The sequence below is a fragment of the Adiantum capillus-veneris genome, chromosome 1 (genome assembly GCF_014529385.1).
Source record: "Adiantum capillus-veneris isolate H3 chromosome 1, ASM1452938v2, whole genome shotgun sequence".
Classification (NCBI taxonomy): Eukaryota; Viridiplantae; Streptophyta; class Polypodiopsida; order Polypodiales; family Pteridaceae; genus Adiantum; species Adiantum capillus-veneris.
Genome location: NC_140931.1, coordinates 116,746,806 through 116,759,420, shown reverse-complemented (window position 1 = coordinate 116,759,420; position 12,615 = coordinate 116,746,806). Strand labels below are relative to the sequence as shown.

The following is a 12,615-nucleotide window of genomic DNA, read 5'->3' as shown; positions in this document are numbered from 1 at the left end:
ACAAGTGGGGGAGATGAATGTAGCAAGAACGTATTGTTGGGTTTTTCTCTCTCTCACCCTTTCATTTTGCAATCCGAAGGTGGCAAATCAAGCAACCAGTCTCTCTCTTTCTCTCTCTCTCTCTCTCATGGGAGCACAAAGAGGTAGTCTATATGCTTGAGAACTTGGATATAAATGCAAATCCAACAAGTGAAAGCTTCTTCTTCATCATCATCATCTCCTACTAGTCTAGAAGAGGGTATATTAAGACAAACATTTACAATGATAGTAGCAGGTTACACAAGCTTAAAGTGCGATTTCTCTTAAGGTAGTCAGTTGAATTTGTAGAAAATCGAGGAGTCTACGCCATGAATTGTCCCTGAAATGCAAGTGAACATGAAACATGTGACTTCTTTTATTGCTGAAAGCACAAGCCAAAGGTTGTTTGTGAGTCAAAAGTGGAAGAGAGCCGTTATTCTCAGTTCTTAAGTTGACTACACGAGACCAAACATATGTTGAGACCTAAAGCTCATCTCTCTCTCTCTCTCTCTCTCTCTCTCTCTCACACACACACAGCGCTAACTTTGTACAAAGCCAACAAAAAAGAGAGAGCAGGACCAGGATTTGGACCACAGACGACCTAATTGGAACCTTTGCTACAACGTCTTCATAGTGCCATATATATGAGTCCGAAACATTGTTAATAAAAAGGAAACGTAATGAATGAAAGAGCAGAATTCTTCAGGAAAAAAGAACACATCTGGAAGAATACATCTGTAAGATTTTTGTACAGTTGGACTTGGTATAGGGAGCGCGATCGCACATGATGATGAGGAAGCGCCTCGACGATGTGCTTTGATCACTTTGGAAAATAAGTGTGACCAATTGAATGCGCCTAGCGGTAGCTGGTTGTTGCGTTATATCTTCATTAATCAGCAGCATTGCAGCAAAAGCGCCTGCAAAGAACACACGCAATGGGGTAGCTCAGACATGACAAGTATATGAGCAGACACACACACACACACACACAGAGAGAGAGAGAGAGAGAGAGAGAGAGAGAGAGAGAGAGAGAGATTGTTACGAGGAAGGCTGCGTATCCAGGCTTCGGCCAGGTGAGAGAGGTGCCATGTGTATGCAGCACAATACACACGCGCCGATAAGGACGGTCCGTCGGTCTGATATGCTAAGGGATGAAAATGATGATTGTCCAGACTCCACCGGGGCAGGTATATCTCTCTACGAGTCTACATATATTTATTGCACGTGCGTGTGTGTACATGAGATAATGTGTGTGTGTGTGTGTGTGTGTGTGTGTGTGAGAGAGAGAGAGAGAGAGAGAGAGAGAGAGAGAAATTCTACCTTCTACTTCTGGTTCTACCAGGACAAAACGCTTGGCGCGTATTATGGTTGTGTATGTGCACACAGACAATGCGTGCATTATGCGCAGGTGTCTGTGGACGCGCGCTGGATGTATCGTGTGGGAGAGAGAGAGAGAGAGAGAGAGAGAGAGAGAGAGGCCTGAGCAGTGAGACTCTGAGAGAGAGAGAGGGAGAGAGAGAGAGAGAGAAGTAGTTATTAATGACTATAAATGAGTGCCAACTTGCACTTGGCTTGCAGAGGGTGATGGTGGAGAAGGCTGCGAATAACTGCCCAAGCAGAGCAGGACGTGAGACCGGCGGGGGGGGAGTCGGGGACGAGAGAGAGAGAGAGAGAGAGAGAGAGAGAGAGAGAGAGAGAAGGAAGCGTGTCACTGTGTGTGTGTGTGTGTGTGTGTGTGTGCGCGCGTGTGTGATATAGAGAGAGAATGTTGGGGCCCGGTCACGAAGGCATGTGGGGGGCGTCGGGCGTCCAATGAGAAGGAGATGTTAAAATTAGGGCACACAAAAATGACCTGGATCTTGCCTGCGTCACCCACTCCTTTTGCGTCACCACCCACTCCATTCTCCCAATATAAAAATCTGATGGGCCGCGCAGAAGGCATATTTTTCTGTTACTGTCAGCCATTTTAAACATCCGATGGGCGTGCGCAGAAGGCATATTTTTCTGTTACTGTCAGCCATTTTAAACATGTTAGCGTTAAAAGGGTTTGACGTCAACTCCTCAACCTTGGCATTGCTTCTCACGAGCATCGTTTTTTGGCTCCTTAAAAAAAACAGGCATTAGAGGCAAAAGCTCATCTGACGTCCTTTCCCACGGCATGTGCAACCATGAGATTAGGGGCTCCGGACCTAATATCTCATGCAGAGCGAGGGGTTTCCGGGGTCCATATTTGAGGGGTTGACAGTGAATGTAACGCCTCTATCTTCATGCAAAGTAAATGTATAGGGAGGGCTTTGTGAGCAGTGGCAAGGACCACATGGAGATGTATAAGTGCATATGCTCCAAGTTCTCTCTCTTTGAACTATGACAGAGCGTCTCTATCTCAACTTGTTTTCGTCAGACCTATTAGATGTGATGCATGGTCATCCTTTGAATAGGGTTTTGCACATTATTCAAGGTGCGCTTCCTAGCTCAATATGGCATATGCAGGTTTCTACGCACTCGTGCGAAAGCATATTCTATGAGCTCTCTTTCCCTTGTCGTTCTTTGCATAGTTTTGGTGCTTCTCTCTATAGATATATTTTGGCATGAGAAGGTAAATGTGCCACTCCTTTGAATATGGTTTTTGTAGGCAAATTTTGGTGTGGGGTTTTTGGCTTCAAGCGTTGATCAACATATGGTGCTTGAGCTCTCAAGCTTTGAATAGGGGTTTTCTCTTCCCCTACTAATGCACTACAAAGGTTTCTCTTTATTTGTAAATTATTGTTTGAGAATGGAAAGAAAGGGTGGTTTCTCTCTCTCAATGCAATTAGCTATGTTTACATTTTGAAGACATGTCACGTTATGGACGATGCTGACATGGGAAGATAGGTTCATGATGAGTTTTTAATCGTAATGGTTGTTGTTTTCTCTAGGCATGCAAAGAGTGGAGCATTCATTGCTCGAATTAGAATCACTATGAAGAGGGTACACAACCCTAAAACCATTTCTTCACCTCATGCACACATAGAACCTCTTGCTACAGCACCTTTTCCTACATCCACTGCACGCATAAACCCCTTTGTGCATGCTTGGTTTCCATTGCCAGCCTCATCCAATGAGCTTTCTTTTTTGGCATAGCCCCTTTTGTAGAGCTAAGAGATGGGAAAGTGTGGTGCTGACTCTTCCAAGGAAATGCAAGCTGTATTAGAAGAACAAAAATATGTCATAGAAGAGATTAGGCAAAGTCTGGTAGAAGAACAACGAAAACTGTCGGTCTCGGTCTCATATCAAGCCATAGGCAAGTTCATCTTTCAAGACAGAGAGAGGGAACTACACCAAAACTAGCTAGGGTATTGAAGTCATTTTAGAAGCAACAAAAATCCCAAATGACTTGGCTGTCATAGAATAGATGGTCAAAACATTTGATGCCAACACAACCACAATGATCATCAATGGTGCAATTACAAATTCCCATATCTTCAAATTACCATTCAACTAGAAAGACCAATTACCCTACACTGTTGACACCATCAATAGTTTTTTTAATGAAACACCTAAATCCACAAAGAAGAGGAGTTTGGGTGGACAAGAAATTCCAATATCCACACTCAAAAAGAAAGTGACATACAAGTTTGCCACTTAGTAAGGAAATCAACTTCAAGAATAATCTGACCTATGTGTCTGAAAAGCTCTTCAGTATGTTACTAGCCAGAGTAATAAACAGTAAAACCCTAATTAATCTGAGCACTATTTTATACCACAATGTGGTAACACAAACAAGAAAATTCAAAGCCTAGTATATATAGCATTAGTTTTACTAGGCTACCTATTGAAAACATCAATGTCAAAAATGTTATGTTGAGATTGAGTAGGGTAGAAGCCTAGAAAGGCTAGACACTGGCTTTGGAAGCACCAAAAGAGAAAACTAAAGTAGCCACACAAGTGACCAAAAAGCACACTCTAGGCAAAAGACTAGGAGGAATCTCTGAATTGGCTTCTAAGAAACAAAAACTGACAAAAGGCTTTTGGGATCAATTGAGTGCCAAAGTAAAGGACCCAGTCAGAACATTAGGAGTCTAGAAGAATTCTGAAAAATCCACTACAAAAACAACTAGTACTTCTCTAGTTACTACCACCTTGAAGACAACCATACAAAAGAGTGTAAATCAAACATCTGAACAAGAAAGAATATCATAACAAGCAATTCTTGTCACTAGACAAGGTACAATGGCTACCATAACCGTAGTTCAAAAAGTTATAGATAGGCTTAAATCTTTACAAAAGAACATGATATTGGGTGATTTGATTATTGACACCTCCAAAAAAATTGTCATATCATACAATGTCCCAGTTATCACATATGAGACTAAGAGAATCGAAGTCGACACAATCATAGATGGTTTTATTGCCATCATTCAAACTGGCTGGAACACTATTGTCAATACTCTATCGAATAAATGATGGAGGCCCAGACATCCATGCAACATGCTCAAATTGCTCGCCTACAGTAGTAGCTAGAGCAAGAAGTTGTCAAGGATGAGAACTACAAAAAGGATGTGTTGAAGCTCAACGAGATTTTATTAGAATAAGAATATGAAAGGAAGCGGCCCACCAATAAAATCAAAGAACTGCAATAGCAAACAGAGCAACTCAAGCTGTTAAAATTTAATTTATATCACTACAACAAAAGAAGGTGTTATCGACGTATATATTGACGCTGCCCATCGCTATGAGCGTCGCTATACGCGTCGCTGTGAAGCCAGTCGCTATTAGCGACGCTGATAGCGACGTGTATAGCGATGTGCATAGCGACGCATATAGCGACGACCATAGCAGAAAAAAAATTTCTTGGACAGAGGGCAGGTAGCCTGGCCTGTGCCCAGTTAAAAGACGGACACAGCCATAGCCAGACTTCTTGCCCTCTGTCCAAGAAAGCGAGCAGCACCAAAATATCAACCATGCTCCCGCGCGTAGAAATTTCGGCAGAGTTCCCTTTGTTTTTACATAAACTTTTTTAAAAAAACCATATCATGTATACGCCTCCTACATGCTATCCATGCAGGATCTCACATGAGATTTAAGGCCAATGAAAGACAACCGTACCAACTGAAAAGCATAACCATAACGAACCATAACCATAACTTAAAAGCATAACCATAACCGGCTATAATCACTTTGATCAAAACCATAATGCAGATAACCATAACCATAAACAAAATTAACAATAACCATAAGCATAACCAGAAAGAGAAACAATAACTGTCTATACAATGACAATGACAATAATCATAACCATAAGGAAAACAATAACTGTCTCAACACTAACTGTTTGTACAAAAAAGAGACACAGAAGCGTGTCTGTGTCTCACAAAGCATATAGATGAAATCTGGTCCACTAATGACTAGGCATCGCAACCTGCACATAGGACAACTCACAAAATTAGTATTGATATTACTTCACATATACTGACTTAATTAAATCAACTCACACATATTAACGTCTCACCTCACGCGATCAGCGAGACTGTAAGGCCTCCCAGTCTACAGGCTCTCCTGAAGCTTCAAGATCATTCAGTACTTCATAGATACCTCTGCGATATCCATGTGACTCCTCCTCGCGTGATGAAGCTCGATGCATCGTAAGATTCTGCGTTTATACAAAAATCAAAGTAATAAGAATACATGATTCATCGCATTTTAAAAAACGCCATAGTTAAGATTGGATTAGAAACTCACAAACTCATAGCGAAAGGTGTCTAAGCCTCCGCTCCCAAGATGAGATGTCCCCCTAGTCATATGTCGTACCTGCGCGGCCTCACGCTGCTGTCTGAACTGCGTGGCCGCTGTCCGCTCATCCTCCCTAATCTGCAGCCACGTCTCGTATGGGATGCCCGAAGGCTTCGGCGAGCCGGTCTTGAAAGCCTTCCGAGCTGCATCTCGTCGATGTTTGATGGTGTCCCGTGCAACACCCTTGATCCACCGTGCCGAAACAACGGAAGAACCCGGAGTAGGCTGGTACTCTTTCAGGATGGTCTCCACTATGTAAGTGACTTTTTCCTTTTCTTGCTGATCCCAAGACGTCAGAATGCTGGTCGAAAACTGCAGCTCCACGAGCTGGCGAATCCGCTGTTGCATCTCAGTCCCGACTCTATCCATGTCAACAGAACCATCTCCCCGTACAGTATAGAGCTTGGAGGCACTAGGATTGTGTGCCCCCCAAGGTGTCCGAGGTGTGCCAAGAGGTGTGTCGAGAGGTGTGCCTGGGTAAGACGGGGGTCGTGAGCGAGGAGGGGTCGAAACATTCGACGCGACCAAGCTGGCCTTCGCGCAAGTGATGGCCATCTGGAAGATAACGGTGGTGGCCTTGATAAATTGTCTTTCGAAGAGAGGTAGAATAGCGCACATCCAAAGACTACCCGCAAATTGGACATGCATTGTATCCCGAAGTTGTTAGTCCTGCATATATCAAAGCATGAATCAGGCCAAGGCAAAGGGCTTGCGAATAGCAAGAATTTTATAAATCAAAAACCATTACCAGAAGCTTCTCCGTATCCTGGCCAATCATGCATAGTCCACATAAGAATTCCATGGATCCTTGCATGCTGACGTTGTCCTACTGGTTCAACCGCATCTGCTATGTCGATCCCATGCCATAACTCCTGGAGCTCGTCAACTAGTGGAGCTAGATAAACATCCATGTCTTTTGCCTTGAACTTACCAGGTACAATCAAGCTTAAAATCAAATGACCCTACTTGATAGCAAGCCATGGCGGGAGGTTGTAATTGATAAGGCACACATGCCAAGTGCTCCATGACGAGCTTCTCAAGCCAAATGGATTGACTCCATCCATTGCCATGCCCAAACGCAAATTGCGTGGTTCACTCTTAAAATGTGGCCAGGTATCTTCAATGTGCCTCCAAGCCTTCGAATCAGCGGACACCCGAAATGTTGCGTCAGTGGATCTATTCGTAGAATGCCACCGCATCAACTTTGCAATGGAACCACAACGAAACATGATTTTTATCCTAGGAATAATAGGGAAATGCCGCAACACTTTAGCTGACACTGTCTCGCCAAGTGCATCTTGTTTGTAGCGCATTGCTCCGCACTTAGGACACGACACACAATCTGCGAATTCATTGCAAAAAAGAACGCAATCATTTGGACATGCGTGAATCTTGTTGTAGTCCAAGCCAACTGAGGTCAGAAGTTGCTTTGCGTTTGGCCTGGAGGGGGGCATTTCATTGCCAGCGGGGAGAAGTTGCTCCCGCAATAACCTGTTTAAGCCACATTAAATTAAAAAGCTCTCCGAGCACATCACCGTTGCAATCGGAAAATCTCTTTTGTAAATTACGTACCTAAACAAAGCAGTGACGCTTGGATCTGACCACCCGTACACTGACTGAAGATTCAAAAACGCCAGACAAGTACGAAGCACAAATATTTTGGCGCCTTCATAGATTGGTTGACGTGCCAACTTCCTCAACATGTCTTCTGGTGCCGCTTCGTTCGCGTTCTCCTCGCTTGTCTGGAAGAAGGCATCCAGCATCTCCTCCATGCCGTCGTCTTCTGTCTGTAAGCCCAATTCTGCTTCCATCCGTGGCTCTATATTGGTCGGACCTTCACGCATAATCTTTTTTCTCTCTCTCTCAGATGTAGGTGCTATGTCGCGGAAATCAATGCCCGTTTCGTAGGAGTCGTATCACAGCTTCTGTACGGTTTCTCTAGCTCATTTTCTGTTGATCTTCGATGCTCGTGGCACTAGAGGTGGATTGTACAATCTCTATCTATCCTACATGGTACGCGTGGCCAGAGTGTAGATCCGTCAACACCTCAGTGTGGAGGTCGTATGTCCAATGATCATTAATGAACAATCCTTCTAGAGTCGACGTGTTAACGGTTTCTTGTGAGATAGAAGCAATGTTGCTCCCCGTGGTTTTACTTGTCACCAACGGTACTCTAGAGGGAACTTCTGAAGGAGGTAGCTCAGCAGGGCCTTCTTGGTAAGAAGTTGGCAGGATATCCACATGGACACTCTTTGGGGTGTGGGGTCCATGTGCGATGTGAAAGGAGAGTCCACTTCCCCACCCCCTTCGTGTGCTTCATTTGCATCAGGTTCCGAGCGAGTAGCTCTACCTAATGTTTCCATGAAACGGCTAAACATACTAGTACTAGGCTGTGGGGCTTCGGGAGGTACGTGGCCTTCTCTCTCAGTGTTTTGGGTAGGGTATGCTTCCATGATTTCTGAGTCGGAGGAGGAATCACTAGCGGCTATTTTAGGGTCTTGGGTGGTGCTACCTTGTGTCCCCGCTGAGGGTCTAGAGCCTATCGTGGATGGGTAATGGGTGTCCGTATGAACAGAGGCACCCTCAATATGCCCGTGTTCTAGCACCCGCCCAGAGCGTAAGTGCATGTGCTTTTGATACCCTAAGGTGTCAAAAAGCTGCTCTAGGAGGCCTTGTGACTAGTTTTTAGCATGTTTTTTGTTTGTTTTTTTGCTAGATTTTTTAGAGCGTGTCGTGGAATGGGCCGTATGATAGCTCGAAACGAGCGTATTGCTAGGAGGGACACGCTGTGCTTTACAGCCCACCGTTTGGTTCTACGTTGCTCCAAAAAAGCCCGAAACAGTCTTTTTCTAGCTGGGGAACTAGGCTCCAAATAGCAAGTCTAAGGGTGCAAGTGGGAAGAGAAGGGAGGAGAGTGGAGGACTTTTCCCACATGCTCTCATTCCCTCTTGAGGAGGTAGGGTATATATATAAGAGTGAGTCTAGTATATATCATAAGACTGAGGACTGAGGCTTGGGCTTGGGCTTGGGCTTGGGCTTGGGCCCAACTTTTATACAAACCAACCCGTCCGTTTTTATAACTCACGTTTTTTATTTTCGAAAATCTAACCTCCCCCTCGCTCACGTTTTTATTTTTCGATTTTTTTTTTTGAAAACATTTTTTTTTCATTTTTTTTTTGAGATATTATTTGGTACGCGTTTTGGTGCGCGTTGACCTCACCTAACTATTTACTGTCCCACCTACCTACTGACCTGCTAATAAGTGGTTCACCTAATTACTAACCTGCTTAATTAACTAACTGTGCGCCTAACTGTGCACAAACCAGAAAACACAGAAAACACAGAAAATGCAGAAATTGAAACTTGACAGAACTGTGCAGTGAAAACACAAAAAATGCAGAAAATGCAAAAACGCAAGAAATGCTAACTGTGTAAGCTGAAATCTGAACTTAATAGAACTAGCAAAACAGACCTTAATAGAACACAGAAAACTTGAATGCAGACAACAATAATCAAACTTAAGCCGAGCCTTTCCTGCATAAAAAATAACTTCAATACAATTTACAGGTCGCCATTGGAGCTTCACGCGCAGCAGCTCCCCGGCAGCGACGCCAAAAATGTCAAGGCTAGGGACTTGCGACGCGCCGTGTGCGAGCCACAAAGGCTCCTAGCACACAGTCATACAACAGACAAGCTCACAAGGAAGAACGGTGTGTCACTCACCTTCCTGCGTAGTTGCGAATGAAGGATTCCCGCGCTGCGAAGAAGAGGGAGACGCCGCTACGCCGCGCTCAACCGCCTCGCCGCCATCGTGCCGCCGCAACGCTCGATCGCACACACACTCTCACACTCTCTCTCTCTCTCTCACACGCACACACACAAGGAGATGGTGAAGGAGAAGGTGGAGATGGAGCAAGAGCAGCTTCTATTGCACAATGAGAGAATGACTCAATTTTAGGTTTAATTGGCTTTTATGTGAGCTCACCCCATTCACACTTGGGCGCCCATGCTTAGCCAACTAACCTAGCATGTTCGTGTTAGAGTGCACCTCTCATCGGCGATCACTCTACCTTTCCCTATTGGACCGACAAGCCCAGTGCCTGACTCTACTTAAATAAATAATACGGTTACGGTGTCGTCGTAGGCTATAGGGTGTCCGTGAGCCACGAGGGTTAACATTGCCCCCTTCCTGATGTAGATTCCGTCCTCGGAAGCTATTGAGTTGAAGCTTGGTATGTCCATGTTGTAAAGCATCTAGATTTGAATCTGCAAGGCAAAGTCACTGTTTTAGCAAGCGGAATTATATTGCCATAAATCATGAGGGGAATGTAAAGTACATGTGGAAATAAGTAAATGCAAGATTTATGAAATGTTAGACTGCCATTAAGGACAAATAGATTGCATTTTGAGTAAATTAATTAATCAAGAGTTTTGAGCTTATGGGTGAGTCTATCAATTAGTTAGCTATGACTAAGGTTAAAACAACTACTCTAGTACTAGCTAAGCTAAGAAGATTATCTAAATGCAAGATTCCCTAATTATGCTTTTCAGCTTTGATTAGCCAACTCGCTCTCACAACTGCAAACAAAAGCTTGAAATGTTAACTGTAAGCTCAATGGAAGTCTTTTAATTATTATTATTATTTTATTTTTTTTAAAAAACTACTTTTTTACTTTGGGTCACAATCATGTGACGTGTGTGCTTATTTTGTATGTCCGGGGTTTTTTTCTTCTCAAGGAAAAGCGCCCACACTGGGAACCTCTAGGGCTCTAGTACCATAGACAATACATGTGAGTGAAGTACCAATTCCAGCCAGGATTTCTCTTCCAGCGTAAGATTTTTCATTTGTGGCACTTATGTTGTTTTCTTTCTTTTTTTTTACTTCCATTTCCTTGGTATTCGCACTAGTGTTTTTTGTTGTTTAAGTGAGCAAGCCTTTCTCTGCCTAAAACATTCCTAAGGTCTCAAATACTCGGATAATTTTATTAGCTAGGCCTAGTGGTCAAGTAAATGAGTTAACCTAAAGTCACGGTCTCCTAATCTCCAGGCTCATCCATAAGATTAAACTGGAGTTCAATCAACTTAAGCAAAGACAAATTTATACATCTATAATGGTAGATAACAATCATAACTATTGCACTCAAACAAAGAATGAAAAATCATTATTAGCAATTACACATATCCACCAACATGAATCATGGAAAGTAGTACACCTGGAGGTATGGAGTGGCTCATTTCGTTGAAGCAGATGTCCTCAGCCATGTGGATGGAGATCCATATAAGTCCTACCTAACACATCCAAAAACAGGCACTATACCTCTAAGAGGCATCAATACCTTAAGAGGCAGCTCATTGTCAGTGTGAAAAATTAAAACTCCTTAAAACAAACTCCAAAACACAATCTAGACCCCTAACCTACCTATCTGTCAGCCCTTTTAGAATCAAGGAAAGAGGATATTATATAAAACGGGTGGCCACCCTAAGGCTAGGCCTCTATCCTCATCATCTAGATAAATAAAATCGTTGTCCGTGAGGCCATAGTCTTCCTGGGTCTCTATTAGTTCCTCTTCATCATCCTCTTGTGCAAGCATGCTAATCAAGAACCTCGCGATGCGTGGATACTCATCTTGTGCAAAAGAATAAGCATGTGCCATTGGAGACACATTCGCTACTGGGTAGGGATCACTAGTTAGCCATAGACGTATCAACCATTCTAACTCCTCAAAATTTCTCTCACATGCAAGGCTCTCTATCAAATCCCATTCGCAAGAAAGTATAGGGTAGCATACGTAGAACACTTGAGGAAAAGACAAAGGGTACCTTTCATCAAAAATAGAAGTGCATGCCTCTGGTGAAGTAGCCATTTCTGACAAGACAGATAGATTTGGTTAGGCCTTTAAAACATAAGAGTTGTTTTTGTGTGTTTGTTGAATTGACACGGTGAATTTGGACTTATATGTAAGATCTGATAGGGTGCTCTCTCGTTGCTAGTCGCTCTTGCTCTTTATTATTTTTGTTTTTTGTGAGTATAAGGCTATATATATACATTCCCTAAGATTGGAATTGAGAGGTCAGGGAGGAAGGTTGAGAGGGGAGCGAGTGAATGATTGATGTTAGCAAACACTCCCCCCTTCCTTGGGTAGATCATACCTTTTAAAATGAGGTCGTCACCTTTTGAAACCAATTGTTCCAAGTTGTTATGGGTGAAGGTTTTAACCAATAGTTTTCGACCGCCCTATGCGTTTCATCTAGTTGCAAGGGTGGTAAGGTACTCTCCCATGATTTTATTTGCAACGTTGTTGTAGGTGGTGAACTTACCCCGGGAGGTGCAAACTCTTTCGTGCTTGTATGGATATGTACAGTGGTAGGTGGAGGTTGTGTCGAAGCTTCTATTTGCGTATAGGAACTACATGAAGAGCAAAAAGCTTCATTTGATTTCCCTGTTCCTGAGCTAGGTGGAACAAATCGTTCTTTCTTTGGTACCCAAACTAGCTCTAGAGCGGGTGTGTAACATTCCATGATTTTTTCCTTTCCACGATTTTCAATTTGTTTTGGAGCCACAGGATTGGGCTTATATGGGCCAGGTGACAGGTAAGAGTACACTTTACGTTTGGGCACCCAGATTTGATCATTTCCTTCATAGTATCCTTGGGCTTCCAATAGTCGTTTAGGAATCCAACGCAATGTTTCTTTACATTTCTTGGAGTGAGTGGGACGGTTCTTACGAGGTTTCCATTTTTTTGCATCAACCATGTTCACTACAGAGGCTTTAGGGACCCACTTGTATGTTTTCTCTGTTATATTAGGATGGTTCTTGTGTGTCTCAAG

General features: G+C 43.3%; 1 long non-coding RNA gene across 1 annotated transcript; it reads right to left on the bottom strand.

Annotated features, from left to right (window-relative positions):
• Positions 1 to 665: 665 nt before the first annotated feature.
• On the bottom strand, positions 666 to 1,531 carry LOC147465407 (uncharacterized). The gene is made up of 2 exons (XR_015187995.1): positions 1,061 to 1,531; positions 666 to 935 (listed from the first exon to the last, which is right to left on the bottom strand). It is a non-coding gene; the product is annotated as an uncharacterized LOC147465407 (long non-coding RNA).
• Positions 1,532 to 12,615: the final 11,084 nt, after the last annotated feature.